Source organism: Phyllostomus hastatus, unplaced genomic scaffold (genome assembly GCF_019186645.2).
Source record: "Phyllostomus hastatus isolate PE091 unplaced genomic scaffold, TTU_PhHast_1.1 phas_contig_196, whole genome shotgun sequence".
Taxonomy (NCBI): domain Eukaryota; kingdom Metazoa; phylum Chordata; class Mammalia; order Chiroptera; family Phyllostomidae; genus Phyllostomus; species Phyllostomus hastatus.
In genome coordinates, this window is record NW_025333709.1 from 2,343,479 (window position 1) to 2,370,061 (window position 26,583).

Genomic DNA, 26,583 nt, shown 5'->3' on the forward strand with positions numbered 1-26,583 from the left:
ACAGCCACCCCCGGGGGCAGGGAGCACCCAGCTGCTGGGCCCCCTGCCAGCGAGAGGAGGGCTGGGGCCGCACCTGCCTCAGCGTCCCCCCTGCCTTGTGGTCCACACTGTGGGAGGGGGCGCTGCCACCGGTGTGTCCAGCCAGAGCTGTCCTGCTGGCCCCAAGGACTGTGGACAGGCCAGGTGACAGGCCAGGAGCCGGGGACAGCCACCCAACGGTCGACAAGACCATCCTCCCAAGCTCACACTGCTTCACTTTCCAAGGGGTGGGACCACCTCCCCCACCCCCACCCCCCACGCTTCCTGTGCCACAACCCGGGGCTGTGGCCTGCAGGCGAGGTGTCCTCCCGCTGTGCAGGGAGCGATGGTCAGGGGGCAGGAGGGGCGACGCCTTTGGCTGCAGCCCTAACACTGCATCCTCCCAGGCACCTTGGCCAGCGCTGCACCCATCGGACAGCCCTGCAGGAGGCGCGTGTGCCGTGGACACTGACGGCCCCTGGGGGGCGGGGGTAGCAGCTGCGCTCGTGCAAGCCCCATGCCTCTGCAGGCGCCCGGCCACGCCCAGGACCCTCCACGCCCGGATCGACAGTCTCAAGAAAGGCTGGAGGCATTGTAACCAATTACGGCAGCTGTCTGGTGCCCTGCCACTTGGGATTAATTAAATGGTTTCCAACTGTGATTGAGGCAGCACATAAAATATTTTTAAATTAATTTTTAAGGAATAAATGAGGACATTAACATTTTATGTGCTTGCAGAGGGATGAGGGCTGCAGCCTGGGGTGGGGACAGGGGCAGGCGCGGGGGGTGGGGGCAGGAAAGCGCTTTGGAAAGAGGGCTGGACCGGGAGTCCCCACCCACCTCAGCCCAGCTGAGGGGCTCAGTCACAGGGACCCGGCTCGGCGTGGGTCGGACCGCCCAGCACGCTGCTGTGCACGACTTCCATTCACTTGCTCGACCAGCATGCACGGTGCACCTGCCAGGGCCCTGGCTCTGCGCTACAGCTAGTAACCTCAAACCCCACGGGGACCCAATGACGAGGGGATGAAGGTGCAAAGGCAGCTGCAGAACGTTGACAGGCACCCGCAAACCTGCTGCCACCAGAGCTCCGCCCGAGGTGACAGAAGGGTGTCTCCGGAGGGGACAGCGTGGGCGAATGCAGACACTGGGGAGAATGTGCTTGCTCCCCACGCTCGACGGAGCCGAGGTGGCTAGAGGGGGCGACAGAAGGGGCGGCTGCAGGGCCAGCTCACGGGCGGCTAAGGAGGAGGGGTTTGTGGCACACGCTTGCTGAGTGGGGTGACCCCCGTTCTTCTGTCAGGTTTCGGACCCTGGCAAACAGGCACTGCGGCCCAGGTGCAGAGCTGGCCTGGGCGGTCCAGGTGCCGAGACCGGCAGGGGACACCCTCTGTCTGCAGGGGACACCCCCTGTCTGCAGAGGCCCCACCCCTTCCCCAGCTGGAAGGCCCGTGTGGCCCTACGGCCCCCCTGGCCAGCTGCTGACCTCCTGCAGCCAGAATGCCCGCCCCATCTCTCCCTGGACTTCTCTCCGGCTTCCTGCTCAAGGCCACCACTCGGGAGAGCCCTCCCTGTCCCGCCCCCCCCCCACCCTCTCCTCCCTCACACTGTCCCCTCCCACTACCGTCACCAAGTCCTTGTGCAACTATTTGCTCAGGGTCTCTCTCTGCCGCTGGACCGCCCTTCCCAGACAGGCAGGGACACGTCCCCCGTCCGTGTTGTCTGCTGCTCCGGTGAGTGAACGGACAGATGCACGGATGCTCGAGCCCCGCCCACCGCCCCAGTCCCCTCGGCTCTGCTGCCCAGAGCGGTCTCCGAGCCAGGGGTGGGGGCAGAGGGGTGAGGGAAGGCCCAACGGGGGCCCCCGAGGCTGAGAAATGGATCTCGTCAAACTACCTCGGCCTGGGTATTTATTAGACTCCGAGTGCATGCCCAGCCCTTGGACACATGTCTCAATACACGCTCACACCCGCAGGAGTGGCGACCCCCATTTCTCAAGTGGAGGCAGGGGTGCGGCCTGGCCACAAGTCCGGGGTCCCAAGCCACGTGTCTGCCCCACGCTCTGTGTGCATGTTTCTGGCTTGGCCAGCCCGGCCCTGAGCCCACAGCGTGAAGTCCTACTGGACTCTGGCTCCTGCCACCCACCTTGGGTTTCAGAATAGCGCGTGGGCGCCGTTAGCTCAGACCTCTCCTGGAGATCTCACCGAGATCTGGGAGGGCATCTTTCTCAGACCCGAGAAAGCCCAGCGCAGAGGCAGGGGTGTGCCCCCCAGATGCTCCCGGCCGGGCCGGCGCCCTGCAAGCCACCCCCACCCCAGTGCTGACGAAGGACTGGGGAGCTCAGCATCTCTGTCCCTGCTCGGGGGTGCGGGGCAAACCCACGCCCCGGCTGGCCAGTGTCCCCTGTCACTAAACCACCTGCCACACACAGTGTCACCTGCCTTCAGCCAACAGAGAGAGGACTCACAAAAAGGTGGGCCTCAGTTTATTCTCTGGGGGGTGGGGGGTGGGGAGCCCATCCCCTCCTGATCAGCAGGGCCTTCTGCTGCAGAGGCCGGCTGCCCACACCCTCGCATGACAGCGCAGATGGGGACACAGACCCACAGAGATGGGGACGGAGGAACCGTCCTCTGTCTGAGACCCCAGGGAAGAAGGGCAGGGCCCAGCAGAGAGCAACAAATGAACAGCCAGGCGCGCTCCCCAACCCCAGCCAGCAGGGGGCAGAGCTGAGACACGAGCCTAAAGCCCGGCCTCTGAGGTCCCCACGCAGGCCCCAGGCTGGCCTCCCAGGCCCCTGCAGCGCCCACACCACACCGGGCATCCCTACTCATGGCTGGAGCCGGGGACCTGGGCACGTCCTCCGGCCGCTCTGCGCCTCAGCCTCCCTGCGTGTGCCAGGGGCGGACACGGAGCCCACGGACGGGGAGGGCGCGGGCAGCCGGAGGGGCCGCGTGCACGCCTTAGGGAAGATTCTAGGCTGCAGGAAAATGGTGCTGGAAATCCCGCCTCGGCCCGCCCCCGACAGACGGACAGACACAGCTGCCAACCTGCAACAGCCAGCCTGGTTGGGGGGGGGGGGAGCTGGAGAGAGAGGGGAGCGGGAGGAAAGCGGAGGGAGGCACGCCCCGCCCTCCCCGCAGGGAGTGACTGGTGAGGGGGAGGCAGCTCGCAGCAGGTCGGGTGGGATGGAGCTCAGAGAAGGCATTCCTCTCTCCAGCTTCGTTTCTCTGCAAAATGCCTGGGTCACCCCACAGCCCCGACACCCCCCCCACCCCCATAAAGGTCCCTCCCTCTCACACCCAGGGAGGACGCAGAGCAAAAGCAGGGCCCTGTTTTCAGGGCCCCGGACCCGGGGGAGCCCCACACAAAGGCCACGGGAAACAGGACGCCTCTCGCGCGGCGGCCGGGACTCCGGAGGCCGGGGCCGGGGAGCGGAGATGGAGCCGGACAGCAGGGGCGAACCCCGGACAGGAGTTTCCGGGAACTCCAGAACTTCCAGCGTGAGCGTGGCTCTGACCTTGGCTCTGGTCACACCTGGGCTGGCGCTATGACATCAGAGCCCGTGAAACCCCCCGTGGCTCCCCACTGCCACCAAGATCGAGGTCAAGGTCCTCAGGCTGGGGGGAGGGGTGCATCTCATTTCACCACCTTCACCTTCTCTCCCCCCCTCGTCCCCCGCCCAGGGCCAGGCCCCTCGCCTCCAACCACAGGAAACGCCCGGTACGCCCGTCCCCACCAGCCCCACCGGCCCACACCCATGCCTCCCAGCAGGCCTGCTCCAATGTCACCGCCTCCATGAAGCCTTCCTCGGGGTGGTCAGCAATGGAGGGTCCCTCCACCTCTGGGCCCCAGGGCACTCCATCCACGCCACCGCCACCACCCCATCAGAGGGGGCCACACGGTCAGGCCCCGCCCCGCCTCCCACGATGGATGGCGAGTTCCAAGAGGACAGGCGCATCCACCTTGGCGGGGCGCTCCCAGTGCCCTGGGAGAACCCCATGTTCTCGGACCTCAGACCCGCGGCCTCTCGCTGAGGTTGACCTGCCTGAGCCCAGGACACCTGTGCACCTGCAAAGGGCTTCAGAGTACTCTCAAACACTCACGCGTGGGACTGTCACTCACCCCCCCCCCACCCCCCCCCCAGCCCCCCCCCCATCCACACGCCCCGCCAGCCACCCAACGACTGTTCCAGATCTGGGGACACGGCTGTCAACACACAGCCGAGGCCCGGCCCTCGGAGCTCACGGGCAGACACTAAACAAAGAATTCAAAGTTTGACAAACACTCAGCAAGGACTCCCAGACGCGTGGGGGCACGAGGTTGGGGTGGGTCTCGGGGGACAGCCTGGGGGATCTGGGAACCAGGCGGGAGCCGGGACTGGCCAGGGGCCGTGGGAGGAGGGGTCCCGGGGGCAGGAGGCTGGGCGTGGAGGGCACCCCAGGCGGCTGCAGGGGACGGAGGGGTCAAGGTGGGGCAGTGCGGGCACCGTGTAGGAGGAGACCCCCGCTCTCGGGCGCCACCACCCCAGAGCGAGGACCTCGTGAGATTTTGTGCCCCAGAGTCCCACCCCGTCAGGCTTGGGGCGGGGGGGCCAGAAATAAGATGATGACGGGACGAACCTCAGTCCAAAGACAGTGGGGCCCCAGAGGGTGCTGGGGCTGGGCCGGGTCGGGGGAGGCCCGGCTGAGTGCAGCGGAGAGGACGACCCTGCTGTCCCCCACCCCACCCTGTCCACTTTAGGGGCGGCCCCTCCCGCAGAGCCTGGGCCCGGGGAGCGCAGGGTCCGGGGGTCCGGGGCCCCTCCCCCAGCCCGGCTCAGCAAGGAGAGATGTTTTGACAGAAAGAAACGCTGACCGCAAGATACCACTTCATGGTAAAGGTATTTCATCCATAAGCTGCTTCCTTATTACTTGCAGATGGTTGGACGTAAGTGCCTCGGAGCCCCGGCGGGGAGACCCGGGCGGCCGGGCTGAGCGGCGGAGGCCGGATCTGGTCTCGGGGAGGGGCGGGCACAGGGGCACGGGGGTGCCGGCTCCGTCCCGGAGACAGGGCTGGGGCACGGGCGGCCCAGGCACCTTGTGGCCCCTCTCTGGGCCTCAGGGTCCCCCCATCTTCCACAGGGAGGCCCCTGAGTGAGGCGGCACTGCACACGCGCCAAGCCCTGTGGCTTGGGGCCCCCCAAACTGGGGGTCCCCCAGCCCCACCGTGGAACCAGGGAGGACCGCCCACCCCAGGCGGGCGGGAGCCCCGGCGGGTTCTGGAGGCCCTGGGAACCAGGAAAGGTGGCATCACCATTGCACGTGGGAACTCCACCTCTTCAGCGACCGCCCTGGGCACGGGAGCGGCCCGCAGGCCCGCCGGGGTTCTCTGGTGCGGGACTGAAGAACACGAGGAGAGCCGCTGGGGGGGGCCGGGTATTAAATTAGCCGCCCCCACCACGGGGTAGCGGGACCGGCCCTTGATGCGGAGGCAGGCACGGGCACCAGGGGCCGGGCCCGGCAGCTCCTGCTGCAGCCAGAGCGAGTCAGAAACAGGGGCCCCGGGTGGGAGGCGGTGTCGAGGGGACGGGTGGGGGACGGGGACAGGCTGCCCACCTGCCCGCACGGCTCGGCCCTCCCCTCCCCTCCGCCTGCCGGCGCGTGACCGCCGTGCTGAGATGACACACTGGACGGGTAAGAACTGTGCGCCGCGGGCCGTGAGCCGTGGGCCGTGAGCCCGGAGCACAACCTCCAGCCCTCGGGGCCGCGCACGGTGAGGGGCAGAGCCGGGGCTTGAACCCGGTGCGTCAGAACCCAAAGCCCCTCCACTCGGTGCCTCCCCAAGCCCTCCCAGGTCTAGTGGCTTCTGTGACGCCCCGAAGGCCGGGGTCAGGACTTCACGGGGAAGCTGGGGGGGCTGTGGGCTTGGTGGTGGGATCCTACGTTTACAACAGCAGGTCCAGGGGCGCTTTGAGCCCCACCCCCAGTGGGGGGACTTCCTGTCTGCTCCGTGCAGCGTGGCCGCGGGGTGGGGTGGGGTGCACGTCCCCCACAGTGGGCTGGAGGACACCAGGTCTCCTGGACACCGTGCAGGGCTGGACCTGCCTCGGGTGCCAAGCCTGGGCGGCCACGGCCGCTCCACGGGTGTGCATGTGTCCGGGCGCCGGCCCGGGTCAAGGGCGGGCGGGAGGCCAGCTTCTTGAGGCTCCTCCACTCTGCCCTGAGCCCGAGTGGAGGCAGGTGCCCTGTGAGAGCCACCAGCCCGCTCTGCCGGGGACGGTGCCCCCACCACCTGCTGCCCAGGGAGCCAAGGCCTCCGAGAAGCCGGGGGGCGTGTGGGGTAGGGTGTCCGGACAGCCACCAGGGCGGCCGCACGTCCAGCGGGCACTGCTGCTCGCCCTGAGCCAGGCAGGGGGTGCAGCAAGTTAGCGCGACAGGCCTTTCCCGAGCACCTACTGTGTGCTGCGCGCTGGAGGGGCCGAGAGAAAGACGCCGTCCCGGTAACAAGGAGACACGAGGTGACTCGGGAAGGGCCTGGCACACAGCAAGGGCTCCTTACTCACGGACAAGGGCCCCGGCCGGGTGACGGACAGGGCAGCCCTGCTGCAGGGCGGCCCGGTGCAGGGCAGCAGTGGGAGACCAGCCTGCTCTGAAGGCCTGCCCTCCCCTCCCCTCCCGGAGCCTCGGGGTCCCCATCTGTCACATGGGCCCCCGACGGCGGCCAGGCAGGGGTCTGCGGGTTCACGGGAGGTGAAGGATTTGAGTCACTGGGCCCTCCACCTCTCGCACGGCCCTGGGGACCAGCTTCGCCTGGCGCCTGGAGGCTTGTTAAAAACAGCCTTGGCTTCGCCCGGACCCACGGACTCAGAGCCCACACTTTAACAAGACCCCCGGGGACCGAGGGCCAGTGGGCAAGTGTGAGAAGCATGGCTTTGGGGGATCGGACAGGGTGGGCGCCTCCCCCCCACACCTCGCCTGGTTTCTGCATCAACCCTGACTCCCTCTGGTCCCAAAGCCTGTTGCTCCCACCTGCGCTTGGAAGGAGCCCCAGGGCCACCGAGTGCCCCCAAAGCCCCTCGTCCGCCTCCCCTCACCTGTGCGTCCCGTCCTTCCCGGCTCCTCAAAGACACGCACCGCGGTGCGGGTTCCCACCAGCAGGCACCCCTGGGCACCGGCCCCAGCCCCCAGCCCCCAGCCCCCTGCCAGCCCCAGGCCCCAGCCCCCCTCCCCCAGCTCCCAGCTGCCCTCCCCCTGCCAGCCCCAGGCCCCAGGCCCCCAGCTCCCAGCCCCCCGCCCCCTGCCAGCCCCAAGTCCCCGGACGTCACAGACCCGTGTCCTCAGGCCCAGCCAGCCTCCACCCCCGGGAAGGGACCCCGCCCCTCAGAGCCCCAGCTTCCCCGTCTGTGAGGTGGGGGGGCCACCGCGCCTGCCTCCGAGAGTCCTCGGGGACACAGGGGCGAGGGTGTTCAAGGGCCTGGTGTGACGCCGGCAGAGCGGGATGCCCCCTGCGAGGACAGGGGAGAGAGGAGGTCCCGGTGGTGTCCCCAACCCCAGGAGCCATGGTCCCCAGGGGACAAGAGAAGCTGTGGGCCACCTCCACCTGGACCTACCACCGCCTGGACTTACTAACACAACACCTGCGCCTCCCACCACCTGCATCTACCAGCACCTGGATCTGGGGCCGTGGCCCCCAGAACTGGGAGGGAGTGGGCTCTGCGGTCCTAAGCCCCCAGGCGGGGCGCTCGGCCCCACAGCCCCAGGAAGCACATCAGCGCCCAGCTCCGCCGGCCACCCCCTCCTCTCCCGTGCCGCAAGAAGCGGCTGGCTCTCTGTCAAGACGACGCGGCCCGGAAAAACAGGCCGAGCAGCTGCGAGCAGGATGGGCGCCAGGGGCTGCTGGGCCGCGGGGCCCGGGGAGCAGCGGGCAGGCCGGGGCAGCCCGCGGGCGTGAATGGGCCTCTTCAGCAGGGTGCGCGGGCCCCCACCAGCCCCTCCCGGCCCCAGCACTGCCCTGACCTCCCGCCTCCGCAGGCCGGGCCAGCGCTTCCTGCCCGCAGCGCTGGACCCCGGGAGCCCGGCTGGCCTCTGGCCAGGACAAGGAGGACAGCGCTTCCGCCTCCCTCCTGCCCCAGGCCGGGAGGATGACGAGAGAGTGACCAGGACATCAATCTGCCATCGCCATGAGCTCCTGGCCCCACACGGCCGCCCGCCCGCCGTGAGACCCAGCAGGGCGTGGAGGGGAGGAGGGGTGAGGCCGAGGGCGGGCCGGGGAGCATGGAGTGGGGTGGGGGGGTCCCCGCGGCCTTCCGCCCTGCGGGACGGCAGGACAGCGTCCCTCCAGGGCCTGCAGGGTCAGCGAGGCAGCACCCACTCCGGGCCTCTGGAGTCACGCACGGGGGCCTCGCTTGCACCTCGGCTGCCTCCGCTTCTCTGCTTGTAAAACCCCAGCAGAGGCGGCTGGACGGCGGCTCTCCACTCCAGAGACCCAGGCGCACCTGCTCTGCGCTGCCACCGTCCCCGTCCCCGTCCCCGTGCTGAGAGCCACGTTCTGCGTCTGAGGCAGAGACGCCCCCCGCCTGCTGCGACAGCTCCGGTCCCCGCCGCTCCGGGCACATGCACTCGCCTGGGGGCCGGTCCGGGGGACCAGCAGAGGACACAGGAGTCCCTGTGTCTCACGCTCAGAGGAGGAGGCCCTGCTGACCAGAGGGTGGGGTGCGGGGGCACTGTGGGTGCTGGCTGTCAGCCGAGCAGTTCCGGGAGCCCCGGGGCCAGGCGTGGGGTCTGCGCGGGGGTCACGACCCTCCCCCGCCCCCCGCTGGAGGCAGTGTGACACACTGCTCACATGCGCCCACAGAGCGTCTCAGGGCCGGGGAGGGCTGGGGCTGGGCCGGGCGGCCCACGCCTGCTCCCCACTCAGGGCAGCGGGTCCCTCTGCTCCTCAGATGACGGACAGCAGCTCGAAACGGGCCCAGACCAGAAGGCTCCCTGACCTTCGGCGTGAGCGACAAGGTCACGGACGAACAGAGACTGGTGCAAAAGTCGACCTGCGCGTCTGCTGGGGCAGCAGGGACGCTTCCAGGCACAGGGGCCGGGATGGCCCCCGGTTCCCTGGCCCTGACCTTCCGGGAGCCCCCCAGCTCCCCCTGTTCACCCTGTGACTCGGTCAAGCCCAGACGCTCCAGAACACGCCCTCCCACCGCCGACTCTGAGCCTCTGCACATGCTGATCCCAAACGCCCTTCCCTGCACCCCCATCCCCTGAACCTCCCCAGCTACCAAAGACGCTTCCCCCGAGAGGTGCCCCCCACTCACTCCCGCGCCCCCCCACTCTCACCTGCCACCCCAGCAGTGAACCTGGAGGCAGCGGCTGGCACACAGTAGGTGCCCGACACACGCTCGCAGGATGACGCGGGTGCCACACAGCGCCACCTGCACCGGTGCCTGAACAGCCAGGAGGCAGCGGGCGGGCTGAGAGGCTGGAAGGAAACTGGCACTCACTCCGCCAACCCCCGGTCTGAGAAGGAACGTGCCTGAAAAAGCCCTCAGAGCGGCCTGCCAGAGCTGGCTGCATGCTCCTGGGGACGGTGAGCTCACTCCCTCTCCAGGAAGGCCTGGTCCATATCCGTACGGCGGAAACTTTAAGATCGTTGTTCCGAGGAGCTGTCCCCCTCAGCCCTCCCCAGCTCCTGGGGGCCCAGCAGAGCGCCCCCCCGCCCCCCGCCGCAGATGTGGGAAGCCATCAGGATTCCCGGAACCCCCCCTTTCCCAGGTACAGAGATAGCTGGCTACTTTCTCCAGCCGGTCCTTCCTGCCACTTCGTTCACCCCCTGTTCGTGCATTCGCTCACGCGTTTCCCGGCAACGAGGTGCCACACAAAGCGTTCCACCAGCTTCATCAAAGTTAAGCCTCATAACGGCCACCAAGGCCCCTTTTACGGGTGGAAACACTGAGGCGCTGGCAGCACACCTGAGCCCCCCGGGCCGCTCGCGTCTCGCCCCAAGCCCTCCGAGCCACTGGTCCTCCGGGCCCCTGCCGGCCTTCGTCCAGGGAGGGGGCGGGGCCGAAGGGCCCTCCGCCAGGTCCCCGGCCTCCGGTGCCTCTTCTTCCGTAAGGGGAGCCAATGCCCACCCCATCCGGGGTCCAAGAGGCGGTGCCAACAGGCCCGGGCCCTCGGGGGTCACACCTGCAGCCCCCCCCGCCCACCCACTTCTCGATGGGGTAGGAGCCCACCCTACCCCCTTTGCACCTCAGGGAGACTAAAGGGACCCCTCCCAGGGCAGGTGGCTCAACAGGCCTGATTGGACGCCCGCCAGGAGCAGGGCGCCAGCCCAGGGGCTCGGCCAGCACGCCGCACCGCCACCAAATGGGGACCCAGGCGTCCGCCCAGGCGAGTGACAAACCACCTTGTGTCTCAGAGGGAGCACGGCAGCTCTTGCCCCCGTCATGCACGCGTGATGAGACATGTGTCTTTTGTAACCCTCCGTGTCCCGCCCCACGCCCTCACGTGGGGGCTGTGCCTTTCAAAGCCAGTGAAACCCAAGGCGAGTTGTTTTCGGGGTGGGGTGGGGGAAGCTCCCAGCGAGAGCCAGTCACCCCCTGACGTGCGGGGCTCCCAGGCCGAGGGGCCACCCCGAGGGATCTCTCTCCCCCTCCCCCCTTCTTCCCTGTAGTCACATCTGCTGAGTCACGGGGAGGTGGGGGGGGGCGGGCCAGAGGAAGAGGCGAGTCCACACCCTGCTCATCAGGGGCCAGCGCTGCGGCCCCCTTTGACTGGTCTGCTGACAGCCAGGTGGGCGCTGACGCTGGGGGCCAGCCCCTCTCCCTCTCCCCCCACCCACCCTGTCCGGGCTGCGGGGCACCCACTGGGGGAGTGTTCCTGGGTGCTGCTTGCCCGCCTGGGGCTCCGCAGCCCCGCCTCATCCCCGCGTGTGCCGGGCTGTCACCGTGGGGACACCGGCTGGGAGAGGAAGCGCGGTGACGCCCGAAGCCGTCTCACCGTCTCACCGTCTCACCGGGGACGCGGCCCAGGCAGGCTGGCTCCGGGGGAAGGGAACCGGCCCTAGATCATGATCTCCAGGGTTGGGGCCCAGCCCTGCTGCCTGCGGGGCGCCCGCCCCCCAGCCAGGTGCACCCGTCCAGGACACAGGCGACCCCATGAGGACGGTGAGGGTCCCTGTCCAGCCAGTGTCAGTCCCTGTCCCCTCCCGCAAGACACGTGGTGAGTCCCCAAACAGCAGCTTAAGCTGAAGGACACTCTCTGGGCTTCTCGAGCTTCAAGCACGTGGCCCCACGTGGTCCTGCTGGCCACCCCGGGAGAAGGCGGGGGGACCCGGAGAAAGAACCGGGAAGGAGCAGGCCAGGGCCGGACACCAGGAGGAAGGGGGGTCTCTCCCCTGGGCGCCGGCACTGGGCCTTTTGTGGCTGAAGGGACTGAGTGGTTAATGACCTCACGGGAACCTCCCCAGATCCTCCCAGCTGCCCTGGTACTCTGCCTTCCTCCCCTGCCTTCAGGTTCACAGTCTGAACCAGCCCCCTCAAAGTCAAGGGCTGCCTCTTTTTTTTAAAGATTTTATTTATTTCCAGAGAGGGAAGGGAGGGAGAAAGAGAGAGAGAGAGAAACATCAATGTGTGGTTGCTGGGGGCCGTGGCCTGCAACCCAGGCATGTACCCTGACTGGGAATTGAACCTGCGATGCTTTGGTTTGCAGCCCGAGCTCAATCCACTGAGCTACGCCAGCCAGGGCTAAGGGCTGCCTCTTAATCCCTCCCGCAGCACTGTCCGAGTGTTTGTACACCGAGGCTCCTTCAGGAGCCCACCAGCTGCATGTCACACAATCCCCGCGTCCAAAAACGAGCCGTGACCCTCCTAGAGAGCCCCATGGCTTCACCCGTGGGCACCAGGACTGTTGTGGCCACTCCAGTTTCTCTTTTTGCTTTGGCTGCTAGGATGTTCATCTCACGTTTGGTTTTGCTCATTTCCTACCACGATGTACCCTTCGTACTAATTCCCTCAACTATTTGTTATTGCACTCAAGTATAAATAAATACGTATTTTAAGGAAGCCACCCGAAGCCGTTCGTGGAACCAGGCAGTTAGAATTATGTGAACAACAGGCAACGTCACTGCTAAGCAACAATCATGCAATAAGGCAAAAGTTCCGAAGACTCCTACGGGTTACAACGCACGGCGAGTGCACAGCTCTGGGAAGCAGCACCACTCCAGTATTGTAAACAGGCAGAGGGCTCCACGTGGCAGGTTTTGGGAGCAGCAGAGCCCCTGGCCTCGAGCATGGAGCTGGGTGCGAGGCAGGCCCAGGCGGGTGGGGCTGATGGGACCCCCGGGCAGCGCCTGGAGCCCTCGGAGCACCGTGCTGCCTGTTCCCGGGTGAGGACCCACGGTCCTGGGCCAGGACCCAGGCCCACAGGGGCCTCCTTCACATCTACCGAGGGCCAGTGTCGCATTAGCGACAGCGTCCCCTGGGAGCGCGGAGCCAGCCTGCCCCTGGGCTTAGGGCGAGGTCCGGGCTGTGACAGCGGAGAGCACAGCGGGGTTTGGTCCCACCCACCTGCTGAGTGCCAGAGAGAGAGCCTCTTGTGCCCCACGGGGTTGACAGGGCCGAGACCCCGTCTCCGAAGGGGAGACATCGGGTCCTCAGCTCTGCGCCCCGTCCGCACTGATGGCCCTCTTCCTGTGACGACCGCCGCGGTGCTTCTTCGTCCAACACTGCTCCCACGGGCCGGCGGCAGCCAAATCCACGTTGCCATGGCAACCCGCATCCCCTCACCACCTCTCCGCCCTGATTTCCGATCCCTCCAGACCCCGGGCCCCCCTCCTGCCCCCAACTGACAGCCCCTGTCTCGGTGACTTATGTCTCCCCCAGCCCGTTTCTCCGCGAGGTTTCCCACCGCTCCAGCCCGCACCCGCGTCCACAGAGCAGCAGCGGCAGCCGCCTCCTGCTGCCCCCGACCCCGGGGGATGAAGCCAGGGGAGGCGGTGTCCAGCGAGGTCCTGGCCTGCGCCCTCACGCCCCTCCCCCCCACACTCCCGGCTCCCCAGAGCCACTCCGGCCCCGGGGCTCTGCTCACGGGAAGGGCCCTGCGCCTGGGACTGTGTGCTCACGGCGCCACGTCTGTCCACGCTCAGACACATGGACCCCCACACGCTGCCGTGTCGCAGCAGGCGGCCCAGGGTGTGCAGCACAGGCCCAGGGCTGCGTGAGTCACTCCGTGACGTGCGCACGGTGACGCAGACGCCCGAGGACGCCTCTGTCGGAACACGTCCCCGTTGTTAAGTGATAAACGGCCACAGACACCTGTGTCCTGCTTGTCTGGTGGCCCCCGCCGGCCCACCCCGCAGTGCCAGCGCCCCGAGGGCAGGGGTTTCTGGCCAGTTCGCTGCTGCTGCGTCCAGAGCCCCACGGCGTCGGGCCTGGAGTGGGCGCCCCGTCCGCACCGGCTGGACGAACGGCGGCCCCCACTGCTTTGGACTCGCAGTGTGTCTGCACCAAACTGGGCCGCTGCGCTTTGCACAGACACGAACGTTCCAAGTAACGGGAGCCCGAGGCCCAAAAACACCGCGGTCTCGGGCAGGGACGGAGGGCTCATTTCCGGTGAGGGCCGAGGCAGGAGAAAAGCCGCGGACAGCGCCAGTCATGCTGGATGGCCGTGACCTTTCGGCCCGAGCACAGGGCCGCCAGCGTTCATTAGCCCGGATGGGCGAGCGGCGTGCAGCCGTGCGTGTCTGCAAACTCAGAAATAGCGACCCCCCCCAAGGCCCGGGGAGGCGGAGGCTCCCACCAGGCTGCGGCCAGCCGCCGGTCAGCTCGCTCAGGGCCGGCGGATGGGGTGGCACCCACGGGTGCACCGGACAGCCCCTTCTCCACCAGGTGCCAGGGCCTCCCCCCCGCACCTGCCTGGCGGTGTCCCCCACCAGCCGTGAGTTTGGGGTGCACAAGCTCCGCCTGTGTCACTTGCAGGGGGCCAGAAGCACTGTCCTAGAGGCCGGGGGCAGCTCCACGGAGCAGCCGCCTGCACAGTCCCAGCTCAAAACCAGCGGCGAGGCCCCTCTCCTCCCCTTTCCCTCCCACACCTGGGCGCCAGCTCGGCGTCTCACAGCCGGCCCCGGGCCCCACCGGCTCTCCAGGCTCTCGTTCAGCAGCTGAACCGTGCGGGGCGGGGGGGAGGCAGGGGGACGGACCCACGGCCACGGGCGCCCCTGCTCACCTTCAGAACGGTGACCCCAGACACCCGGAAGGGACATGGAGGACAGCCACATCCCACTGCCCCCCAGCTGGTGCGGAGCAGAGACTCAGGCTCCCCCGGTCCTGACCTGCGCCCCAGAAAACGGAGGTGTGAAGGAGTTACCGCCCCTACAGTGAGTTGGGGAGACAGACCCCCAAGAGGCACCCCACGACCACAGGGCTGTGATGCCGGCAAACGGGCCCGGGGAGAAGGGCTGGACGGTGCACGGGCCTGTGTACCGGGGCCGCGCGGACACAAGGAGGCCCGCCAGCTACCGCCCACCACGCCCCCGCCGCTGCCATGGTGGGGAACCCTCCCCTGCCTCTGCCAGCTCCGGCCCCCCGTGCACCCCTCCTGCAGAGCTCAGTTGGGAGGTGCTGAGTTTTGTAAGTTCCTCATGAGTTTTGTGACGGTCAGGACACTAACCCTTAATCAGCTGCGTCATTGGCAAGCACGTTCTCCCATCGGTGGGCCGCCCTTTTATTCCGTCGGTGGTCCCCTGTGCTGTGCAGACACGTTTCAGCCCGGGGCAGCCCCCTTCTCGGCACCGCCTTGATTCCTTTCTGCGGTGTCTCCTCATGTCCCGAGTGCAGGTCGTTAACGCCTCTGGTTAAATGCATTCCTGGGTGTTTTTTTAATGCATTTGTAAATGGGATTGTTCTGTTTTTTTTCTTTTTTTTTTCATTGTTTTATGGGGACTATTCCCTTAACTTCCCTGTCTGAGAGCTCATTGTCGGTGTACGTGAGTGCGACCGGTCTCCGGACACTCACTTGGCAGGCTGCCGCCTGGCTCCAGCGGCCCTCGGCCCGGTGGCCCCACGGCGGAGTCTCCGGGCTGTGCGCGCAGCACCGCGGCGTCCGCCCCATGTGTCTCCGGCAGGCACAGAGTCTCTCAGCGCTTTCCCATGCCTCACCCTGTCCTCCTTAATAGCTCCTAATCAGCGTTAACATTTCCCGAGCTGAGCACGTCCTATCCGTCATCTCATTTAATCCGTGTAAAGTCCCCGGGAAGGTCGAGCGCCTCGCCCAGAGTCGAGTTTCAACACTAACGAGGCCAATTCCTCAGGAGCAACTAACTGCCAGGTGCCGTGCCGGGCCTTCGGTTCGCAGCCCCGTGCGTCCCGGGCTCTCGGTGCCCGGGGCCGGGCCGCGCCGGCAGACGGGAGGCGCTCAGCACGAGCCTTCTGAGTGGTCCTCTCTGCATCCCTCCCTGCGTCCCAGTCAGCGAGCACTGGGGGTGCTCAATGAATACTTGTTGTGTGGGCGAGTGGAGGGATGGCAGAGAGGAAGGAGGGAGAAGAGAGGAAGGGGGAAAGGGGCAAGAATAAAAGGACGGATGGATGATGGATGGGTGGGTGGATGGGTGGACAGAAGGATAGAAGGACAGACAGATGATGGTTGGATGGATGGGTGGATGGATGGATGGAAGGAAGGATAGATGATGAGTGTATCGATGGGTGGATGGATGGACGGACAGATGGATAGAAGAACAGACAGATGATGAATGGATGGATGGATGGATGGAAGGAAGGATAGATGATGAATGTATTGATGGGTGGATGGATGGACGGACAGATGGACGGATTCCCGGTCTAGTCCCCTCCCCATAGCCGGGGACACAGTGACGTGGGGACACAGAGCCCGCGGCGAGTTGCTGGGGAGAGCAGCTGTGGGCGTGCACGGCTGGCACAGAGGACGAGCAGCTGAGGGAACTGGGGGCCTTCGGGTGAGAGACAGCCCTCCCCGCCGGCGAAAAGAAGGCTCACGGGAGAGGTACTTGAGGGCTGCACCTCCTAACGCCATCACACCGGGGGCTGGGGCAGCATTCCCCACCTTCGTCAGCACGAACTGGGGGGGACGCCGCAGAGGTCCGGTCGGGGGGGGGGGCGGGTGAGAAGGCAGAGCCAGCCCGGGAGGCGGGAGTGTGGGGGGCGGCCGGTGGGGAGCCGCACCTCACAGCCAGCCGGCAGCTCTGCGGGGCGCGTGGGATCTGAGTGCGGCCCCTGGCCGACCTCTTGCAGCCCCCGTAGGCAGGAAGGTTCTGGAGTCCCCCACACGGGCCCAGGGCTTCTCGGGGTCGGGGAGGGGAGAAGTTGGGAGCCGTGCACCCGGGGCACAGTTCCTGGAAGTCCCTCCCAAGAAGGACCAAAGGCCCACGCTGAGTGTTCATGGGGAGGCCACGTCTGTGGCAGGGGCCCGGGGGCCCCTGAGGTGACGGGTGGGGACCCTCTCTGCACGGCCGGGCGCCCCAAACACCTCACCTCACACACAGCCGGGAGGACAAGCCCCGGGGATGGTGACCCATGATTCGGACAGGGAGACCCAAAGGAGGCCTGGGTCTTGCCTACACCTGAGACAGGTACAGACCAGAGACACCTGCAGTGTGGTGGGGGGGGGGGGCAGGGGACAAGACCAGAAAGGAGCAGAGGGACCGAGAGAAAGAGGGGCGGGGAGCTCTGAGGGGCCTTCCTGCCCCACCCCCCAGGAAGTCCACAGGCACCCCAGGTCCATCCACGGGACCCAAGCCCACGGGCCTGAGTGGGGATTTCTCTGGCCTCCAGCTGAGAGCTGGCCAGAGCCCACGCCGGAGGACACGGCTGCTCAGCCCGCCACCAAGGGCAGGACGCGCACGAGAGGAAGCCGGACGACTGCGTCTCCTCGAAGTGAACACACTTGCTCTTCCCAGACTCCGTGGAGAACGGAAAAGACACGCCACGGACCGGGAGAAAACACGCACAACCACAGACAGGAGAAGGGACTTCAGACCCACGTGCACGTAAAGAACCCTCAGAACACAAACGCAACACGGGCAACAGCCTGAAAACGGGCCGAGGCTCCAGGAGACACGTCATGGGAGAAAACAGATGCGGCGACGCCAGAGTGGCGAGACAGGGACTCGGACGCCGTGGGCGTGGGGACGTGCAAACCCACGCAGTGAGCCCGCCGCACACTCACGGGGACGGCCGATGGCAGCGAGACGGACGGACGGTGCGGAAAGGGGGGCGGCTCTGGTCTGCTTTTGTCGCCGGCAGAAACGTAAACCGGTCTGGCTCGGCGGCTTCCTCGGAAGTTCAGCGCGACCCGGCCGCTCCACGCACAGGCAGCCGCCCGGGCGCAGCCCCACAGACCCACCAGGCAGCGTGCACAGCACCCGGACCTCCGGGAGCCAGACATGAGAAGCAGCCTGGTGTCCGTCGGCAGGCAAACGCACTGACCAGCTGCGGCCCGTCCCAGCCGCAGGTCCCCGTCTCAGTCCACCGTGGAGCAGCTGTGTGGCCTCAGACGGCTGACCCAACCTCTCTGGGACTCAGACGGTCTCCCCACCCCTGCAGCGGGGTGACGACGGGACCTGCCTGCGTGAACTGTCGGGGAGGTGGGATGTGATGCTACAGGTGTGGGCCCGGCCAGGTGCGGCTGGGCACCTGCTAGTGCTTCCCTCAGGGAAGACCCTCGGGTGCTCCCTGCGTCTGCCCACCTCCCTCCCCACCTGCCTCCCCGCTAGAAGCTCCCCAGGTCCTCCGGCCCTTAAACCCCCTCTAACAAGTCCTCCTGCTTCAGAGTGAAAAGTCCGACTGTCCGGAGCTCAGGCTACCACAGTTCTTCACGCCAGGGCGCCGGGCACTTCGGCCACCTTCCTGGAGCTCCTTCCCGCCTCTGCCCGTCGGGGTGACACCCCTGGCTCGCAGAGCTACTGACGAGAGAGAACAAGCCAGCACGGGGAGCCTGCCCGCCCGCTGCCCCTGGAGCCATGGGAGCCGACGGTGCTCACAGGACAAGCCGCTGGCCCGGCCAGGGGCACAGCCCCTGTCCCCTGGACCGAGCCACGCGAGGGCCCGGCTGGTCCTCTGCCCGCCCTGCAACCCAGCTCGGAGCAGAGAGGAGACCCGACACGTCCTAACTGCAGACGGAACAGAACGCACTTCCCACCGCTCCGCGGCTCCGCGTCCATCACAGGAAGCAGAGAAGGGCGAACTGCCCTCGAAGCAGCGAGGCCCGGCTGTGCGCCGGCGTGGAGGCTCCCTCCAGGCCCCCCTTTCCAGTGCATCGGGAAGAGAGCCCCGCGTGTCTGCCCTCGGGCGCCTGCGTGGGGCCCCGGCCACCTCCTGACCACGGCGTTGCAGGGGAGGGGCCTGGCCTCGGCCGCCGGGGGTTGAAGCCCCCACAGGGTTCTCCCGGGCACAGAAAGTGCTCTCAGTCCGAGCCCCCTGTTGCTAGGAAACAAGCCCAGAAGTCAGGGCCCTGGACACCGTCCTCCGCTTGGCTGGGCCACCCAGGGTCACCTGGCCTCTCGGGGGCTGCGTCCGCAGTCACACACAGGAGAGGGAGGAGAGGCCCCGCAGGCCGCAGGAGGCCGCAGCCCGCACCGCAGCACGCACGGAAGCATGGAAGCACACACGTGTGCTAAACGTGTGCAGGCCTCGATCCCAGCCGTCCGGGTCTCCCGGGCTGGCGGAGCACTCGATCCGGGCACCTGCCACCGCACCAGGGTCAGAGGGAGGGAGGAGCCGCTGGGGCTCCACAAAGCCCCGTAGGAGGGAGGCCCCCAGGCAGCCAGTGCGCGGAGGAGGAGGAGGAGGAGGAACGGCCGCCTCGGGAACAGCGGGGCCCGGATTCAGGAGGCGTCTGGGGGGACGGAGGCCGCAGCGCTGACGGTGTGACACCGTGGGTGTGTGAGGACAGGGCTCCTCCACGCGGGGGCCTGGGACGGAAGACGGAGGAGCAGAGAGGGGAGGGGCCTGCGGGGCGCTGGGAAGAGACATGCTGGGAGTGGGCGAGGAGCCGGGGGTCCCGCCATAGCGGGGCCTCGGGAACAACTGAGACACCTCCAGACCCCCCGAGGCTGCCAGTGCACCTGCAACCAAACCCCAGCCGAGGCACCTCCTTGGTCCCCTACCAGCGTGCCTGCGGGAGACCAGGGGCCCACCCCAAATGCAGAGCCCAGGCGTGGTCAGAAGGGCCCAGGTCACCAGGAGAGGCCAGTACAGAGGAGGGACGGGGGAGGAGCGGGGAGCACGGTCCCACCATCACGAGGCCAACCGGGCACTCCGCTCTCCCGGATGTGAGCTCGGAGCCCAGGGAGGGGTTCTAAGCAGGGAGGTTGGCTGGGCCAGCGCTGAGGCGGCGCCCCGAGTGGCGGTGGGTGAGAGGGGCCAGGAGGGCGACTCCCCAACACCCTAGCCGGAGCAGGGTCCCCAAGTCCTAGCTGCAGTGGCTACACGAACAGAAGGACCGGAAGAGAGACAAAGGGGCTTGTGGGAAAGACGAGGCAGAGGCCCAGCCCCACGGCGGCACACTCGCACGCACACACCCTGCCCGGAAAACCGTGCCCCCCCCACCCGTGTTCACAGAACGGCCCTCACACCGCCCAGAGCCGCTGCCCTGCCCGGGGAATGCAGAGGAGGACTCGCTCGGCCAGAGGGGGAAGGAGTTGGGCACAGCCGGGCGGACCGGCCCTGGAGCAGGGTGGCCGGGCAGGCACCCCCACCCCCCCGGCAGCCTCCTCGGTGGCGGGAGGCCCCCCGCCCCGCCCCACCCGGTTCTCTGCGGGGGTCGTCCGAGAGGGCACCGGAAGCCATGTGCACACCCGAGAGGCTGCTGTGCTTCCCGTCTGGATGAATTAGTTACGGAAAAAACTTTCCGGGCTGCTTGGAAGTGGAGAGAGGACAGTCATGCATGGAATCTTCCGGAATCCCACCCGGGGCCTCCGAGTGTCCTTCCCGGGCACAGCGCTGCCTTTGTCCAGCTCCGAGGGCGGTGGGGGAGGGGCGGGCGCAGGGGCTGCCTGGCTGACAGGGCCTCAGGCTCGGTCCACCCCTCCTCTGCCCCTTCCTGGGGGGTGTATGCCCAGTCTCCCCAAAAACGGCAGGTCCCCAAGGACAGGACTGTCTCAAGGAACCCAGGAACCAGACAGAGCTGCCTTCGGACTATCCCAGGCACCAAAACAGGCGAGAGGGGTGGGGACCCCCGGGGGGCGGCTTGGACAGCCCCCTCCTTTGTCGAGGAGCTAACTGTGGGCGCTGGCCTTGGGGGAGGTCTCCAGCCCAGCCCCCACCCCCTCCCAGGGGCCCCCGCCCACGCTCTCCTGCCCACGGTCGCCTGTGCCGGCCTCTGCCCCCGCACCCCTCCGGGGAGGAGGCCGCCCGCCCAGAGCAGCTCCGCATGGAGCACTGCACAGAGAGCCCTGGCGGCGGGGACGTCCCGAGTGGCCTGGGCCCGCAGAGAGCACGCCTGAGCCCCTCCCTGGGACAAACCCCCGTGTGATGCATTCCCCAACCCCGGGCGCCCCCGCCAAGCAGGGGCCGGGGCACGCAGGGGCGTCAGGCGGGCCTCGCCCAGCGGGGACGCCGGCGGGGTGCCTGCGGGAGGGAGCAGAGAGCCCGGCAGGCGTGCGCCTGCAGCGCGGGTGTTGGGCGGGCAGGCGGCAGGTGCAAGGGCCCTGGGGCGGGCGTGTGCTGGGCGAGGAAGCAGGAGTGCAGGCGCACGCTGTACCGCGGGCTGGGGCAGCCCGAGGGGCGGGGCCGCTCTGTGGCTGTCCCCAACCGGGCTTTTCTGAGAGGGACGGAAGCCACTGCCCCGAGGGGAGCGGCTGTGTCTGGCGGGTGGCCCACCCACCCACTCCCTGTGCCGCCTGTGGGTCCCAGGTGGGCCCCAGAGGCCACGGCAGGACAGGAGTGGCCAGCGATGGAGGGGTGGGGGGGGACGGGGACCGCAGTCCCCACCGAGGAGCTGGGGCCACTGCATTTGCGCGAGAACCCCCCCGGCAGGAAGAGCCTTCAGGTGTTAGCCGCACCCTCACTCGCAGGCAGCGAGAACTTGGTCCAGAAACACGGGTGGAGTGAACCCATTAGGGAGGTCAGTGCAGCTGATGGGAAAAGAACGGAAACAGCTCATTTCGCCTCATTTCAGTGGTTTCCGGAAACGCACTTTCCTGGGGCGGGGGTGGGGGGGCGAGGATCCACACAAAAGTCCAGCCAAGGTGGAGGCCGGTGGGGGGGCTCTGGCTGCCCTGGGTCTCAGGGGGGCAGCGAGGGCCAGGGCTTGGCCCCACAGGGTGGAAGGGCCGTGTGCTCTGTGCACCGTGGTCCCCGAACTGGCATTACCGCTGACACAGCCAGGGACCACAGCCCCAGTGTCAGCCCGGCCCCTGAGCCCCTGCCCCAGAGTTCTGGTGTGCAAAGAGAAGCTTCTGGAGGTCCATCAGCGGCCCCGCCTCTTCAGGCGCTCAGAGCCCGCTGGGGGCCCCCCACCCACAATGCACGCTGTCTGGGGACGGGGGGGTTGGGGGGACTGGGGCCCAGATGTCCCTGTTTTCAGAGAATGAGGCCACCGGGGCGAGCCCCGCCTTTCAGAGCTGAGACCCCTGGCGCCTTTCCCGACTGCCCACGAGAAGAAAGACCAGCACAGACCGACCGAGCAGAAAATCCCCCAGGATCCAACGTGCTCGAACTTCAGACAGACGAGTGGGCGCTTCTGCCTCGGCTTAAAAGGAAGGAAGGGGCAGCGTTATCGCCAGCTGTTCTTTGATGTTCCGGGCCAGATGGCCTCAGCGCACACACGCAGTGCGGGGCCAGGCAGCCCGCACCGGGAGGAACTGAGCGCGGCTCAGCGAGGCGGCCATCTGCGGGGACGTTTCCAGAGCGGCGGCGAGCCGGCGGGGACCCGAGCGCTGGGCCGGCCGGCTGTCCGGCCGCCCTTGCTGGGCCGTGTCTAATTGGCAGCCCCGATGTCTCGTTAGGGCACAGCCTGCCGTCCACCCAGACACACGGCCGGCCCCCACCTGCCCAGCCTCCAGCTGCCAGGGCAGCCGCCGCCCCCACCAGCCGGGCCGCCCACTCTCCCTGCAAAGCATCCCTGTTCATCCCCGCATGCCGGTGGGGAGCGAGACCCCGCTGCTCTGCTAATTCTGTTGCCTTCTCTCTCCACCATTCACCACCACTCACCACCACTCACCACCATTCGAGGCTTTGTGTGCTGAGCTGGGGGTCCGGGGGCCGGGGGGAGGGGGTGGCAGAAGCCACGGGCCCCGTTCCCTGTCACCCCCTCCTCCTTCCCCACGATGCCCACAGTACGTGGGGGACGCTGCAGCTGGAATCAGACTGGCCAGCCCTCTCTGCTGCGGGAGTGACAGTCTGGCAGGAACCCGGCGCCCAGACCGGAGGACCTCCTGGCCGGTCGTGCAGGCCTCGGTCTCCTCGTCTGGGTCTCTGACCTGTCGGGAGGCTGGACAAGGCTCTGTCCACCCTCCCAAGAAAAGTCCCAGCATCGCCCACAATCTCGGGGAAAGCACCCCGGCTTCAGAACTCACGCCAGCCAGACTCAGAACCCAAGGGAGACCAGCCTGACCCTCTCACCGCCTAGGCCACCCTTTCCAACACCACGGCCCCCGCCGTTCCTCCCGGCTGGGGCCCCTGCCTCCCCCAAACACGGCGGAGCCCAGGCGGTGAGTGCACCGCCACAGCCTGGCCCTGCGGGGCCTGGCACACACACACACAGAGCCGTGGACACCCACGCACACACCCACGTTCTGATCCCTCCACACCCACCCCCTCTGCCTCTGGCCAGCCCCAGGCTTTGGGGTGCACACCGGCCACATGCCCACTCTGGGAGGAGAGACCCAGGCGGGCAGCTCCCCGGGCCCTGGAAGCGAGTGCAGACCCCCTGGGCCCAGAATCACGGGGCCGTACCTCCCGGGCACGGCCCAGAAGCAGTCCCCGCCTCCGGGGACTTGTGCTCTTGGCCAGACAGACTCTGGGTCTTGGAGCGGGTCCTGGCCCTCTGAATTGGGGGGCCAGGGCAGGGCCCCCCAGCAGCCTTCTGAGTCCTGAGGCACCTCCCAGCCAGTGCCCGAGTCAGGGCCGGCCTTGCTCCCGGGGTCTCCCAGGGCATGTCCGACCGGCTGCTGGCGGCTCCTGTCTCTGCCTCTGCACCACCGACTCCGGTCCTCCCTCAGCCTCAGACACACACGGCCCCGGGGACTGGGCCGGGAAGTCCTCGAGTCACTTAGCACCGGCCCCCACCCACCACGCAGCAGGCGCAGCGCTGAGGGCGGGGAGCACGGAGGCAGGTGCCCCACTCCCGATCCCAGCCCAGTGTCGGCCCAGCAGCGTCCCCAGGGAGGGAGGGGGCAGGAGCGGGCAGCAGGGGCAGGGCCAGCAGGACAAGCACAAAGGTGGCATTCACGCAGGGACGGGGCTGCTGCGCACGGGGGGGACAGAGGCCAGGGCATCCTGGCTTCCCCTTCCAGCCAGACTCCGGGGTCTTTCCTCCCACGGCCACTGGGCACTGTGTGGGACCCCCAGAACAGGCGCTGGGGTGCTGGGGTGACTCGGACGGGGCCGTCCCCTCCGAGAAGGGAGAGGGGCACACGTGGAAAACCCCAGCCCTCTCCACGGAGCGGCACAGAGGCCCGGGGGCACCCCGACACCCTGGGAGGTGGGGATGCCCTGCAGGGCCCGGACAAGGAGAGGGGCAGCCCAACAGAGGATGGGGGCAGAGGGACCCCAGTGGTCACAGCTCCTGCGAATCCAGAGGCACCTCGGACACCAGGCCAGACGAGGACTTCACCCAGCGGGGGCCGAGGCGAGAGGCGCCGTGCCCCACGTGTCCCCGACAGAAAGGCCACCGAGAGCACACGGAAGAACCGGCAGGCTTCTTCTCCAGAAAGTCTGCTGTTTCCCGCTGCTGGCCTGCAGGAGCGGGCCTGGGCCTGGTCTGGCAAGGGTTGGCTCACCCACCAGTCCCCATGACCCAGAACAAGGGCCCTGACCATTGGTTCCCATTTGAAAGATGGGAAACCTGAGGCCCAGTGCGATTCGGTCACCTGCCCAGGCCCGCACTCCATCAGTGCAGAGAGTTAAGGGCAAAAGAGAGGGGCTGCTGGGGGTCCCAGGGCCCTTCCGAACCCCCAGGCCCTGACAGCCCCACCCACAGGCCCCCAGCAAGCCTGAGCCCAGCGCGCTGACCGACGCCAGCGTGCTCGCCCTGCACAGGCGTGCCCCATCGAGGAGAGGGCAGGATCCTCCCGGGAGGACGGGAGACTCCAGCCCTCGGACTGCGGGAGCAAGGGTCCAGCGGGGGTTTCCTGGGCGGCTGGGAAGACAGGGTGCCAGGAGGGAGCACCCCCTCAGCAGCCCAGAGAACGCGGTCAGCCTGCGGCCGGCCAGCAGGTGTCGCTGCAGCGCACAGCTGGGCGCCGGGTTCCAGTCTCCCTCCGCGGAGGCCGAAGGGCGGTCCCCACAAGCCCGGACCTGCTGGCCGCGCGGAAGGCCGGGCCACGCCAGGCCTGGCTGTCGGCAAGCTGGTGACTGCACTGGCCACGGAGACCTCTCATCCCACCCTGAAGCACCCGCACTGGGCACCTGCCCTGTGCTGGACACCAGGCCCCCACCGTCCTAGCGGGCCCACCACTGCCGGGTGGGGAGGTGTGAGGACCCCGGGATGACAGGTGGGGAAACTGAGGCTCGGCCCCAGGAAGTGATCCCTTGAATGGTGGGTGTGCTGCATCCAACACTGGGCATGTCCCCCCAACCCCACCGCCACCGTCCCAAATGAGGACAGAACCGCCCTGCCCGCACGAGGGTGTGCAGCCCAGCCCCCCCCCTCAACACTCCCCACCCACAGGTCCTGGCGGAGGGCTCCAGCCGGCCCCCGTCACCCCCAGGCCGGGCGGCGGCCGCACACGGCCCCGCTCCGCCCCTGCCCCCCGCCCCCCGCCCCCACTGCGGAGGCAACATGGCGCCGGGCCAGGGGCTCTTCATCCGCAGACAAAGCCCCGGGCCGACCGCCCGGCAGCCTGCCCGAGCTCAGGTTGCTGCCCGCCCGCAGGGCCCTGCATGGGAGTCTGATTATTCATGGAAGTCAGGCCTCCGCCGTGTTCCTGGGCTGCGGCAGGGCCGGCTGCACAATCGCCTCATTGTGTGGGTGGCCATGGCGGTGTCTCCGGAGGGGGGGAGGAGAGGGAGGGAGAGGGGAGAGGGGAGGAGAAGGAGGAGGGGAGGGGGAGAGGGAGGAAAGGGGGGCAGAGGTGGGGGGGAGGGGGAGAGAGAGGGGAGGGGAAGGGACGAGGGTGGAGGAGGATGGAAGGAAGCGGGAGGAGGGGGGGAAGAGCTTTCCCCTGGCAAGTGCTGGCCGCTCCCGGAGGGCAGGAGAGGCCCTCCGGTCCAGAGCCGCAGAGCCCTGCACCCCTCTGCCCCCAAGGGCCGGGCGGGGGCCCGGGCACAGTGCTGGGGGCTGCACTGAGGCTCTGCAGGGCCCCGCCCCTCCCAGGAGGCCTCAGTGGCACATCCAGGTCTCCATCCTGGGGGCTTGGGGGGGCACACAGCTCTGGCCTCACAGGGCTTATGTGCAGACAACATGGGCCAGGACACTCGGCAATTAAAAACCAAAACGACTCCCTGTCACTCAGAGTCCAGCCAGCCAGGAGGCCCTGGGCACTCAGCTCTGCCGCCTGGTCCTGGACCACCACCCGCCACGCCCTCCCTGGCTCCAGCACCCCCGACACCCAGCCCTGGTGTGGGTCAGCCCCAGCCCCCTCGCAGGCCTCTGCTCTGTGGAAGCCCTGCCCTGGGTCTGCCCCCCACCACCACCTCCAAGACCACCTCTGTCTCCGTTGCCACTGTCGGAGACGGGTGTGTGCGTGTGTGTGGACACTCTCACGTACACGAGTTTGATGCGGACACAGCCCACCGTCCCCCACCGCTGCCTCCGGCGTGGAGTTCTGAGCGCGCCAACAGAACGAACGGCAGTCGGCGGCACTAACTGGGTGCTCGGCCGCCCCTGGAAGGAGGGCCGACCCAGCGGCCAGGCCGGCCCCAGTCCGACCGGCCGGGGGAGGACAACCTGCCCAGACCACAAGCACCCGCAGTGCCCCGGGGAGACGCCCGTCGGAACTGAGCTGACACAGGTGTGTCTGCTCCCGAGGACCGCAGCCTGTCCGCCGCGGCTGTGGGGCTGCCTGCCAGGGCCCCAGGGTCACCGTCGGCAGCTGGGGTCGGGGAAAGGCTCTGGGTCCTCCCCACATCCCTCCAGGAAGCAGGAGGCAGCTTTCCCCAGACCCCCAAAAGGTTCACCCCTTTGATGAGCCACTTCCAGGACCCTCTCCTGGGGGAACGGCCCTAATTGTACCCTCAGGAAAAACCACCAGCCAGGTGGCAAACGTGGGACCAGCCGCTCAGGACTGTGGGGGGTGGGGGGAACCTGCGTGACTCGAAACCAGGTGAAAACGAAGTCAGGACACAGTGTGCGTGCTCGGGAGGAGCCCAGCCGCCGTGTTAACGGCAGACGCCAGAAAAGAAGAAAGACTGGAAGGAAATCCACCCTCGACGATCAGGCAGGGCTGCCTGCGGCATGCAGC

At 67.9% G+C, this 26,583-nt stretch overlaps 1 protein-coding gene across 1 annotated transcript in view; it reads right to left on the reverse strand.

Annotated features, from left to right (window-relative positions):
* The window catches only part of SORCS2 (sortilin related VPS10 domain containing receptor 2), a 213,349-nt gene that overhangs the window by 125,294 nt on the left and 61,472 nt on the right, over nucleotides 1-26,583 (reverse strand). The window lies entirely within an intron of this gene.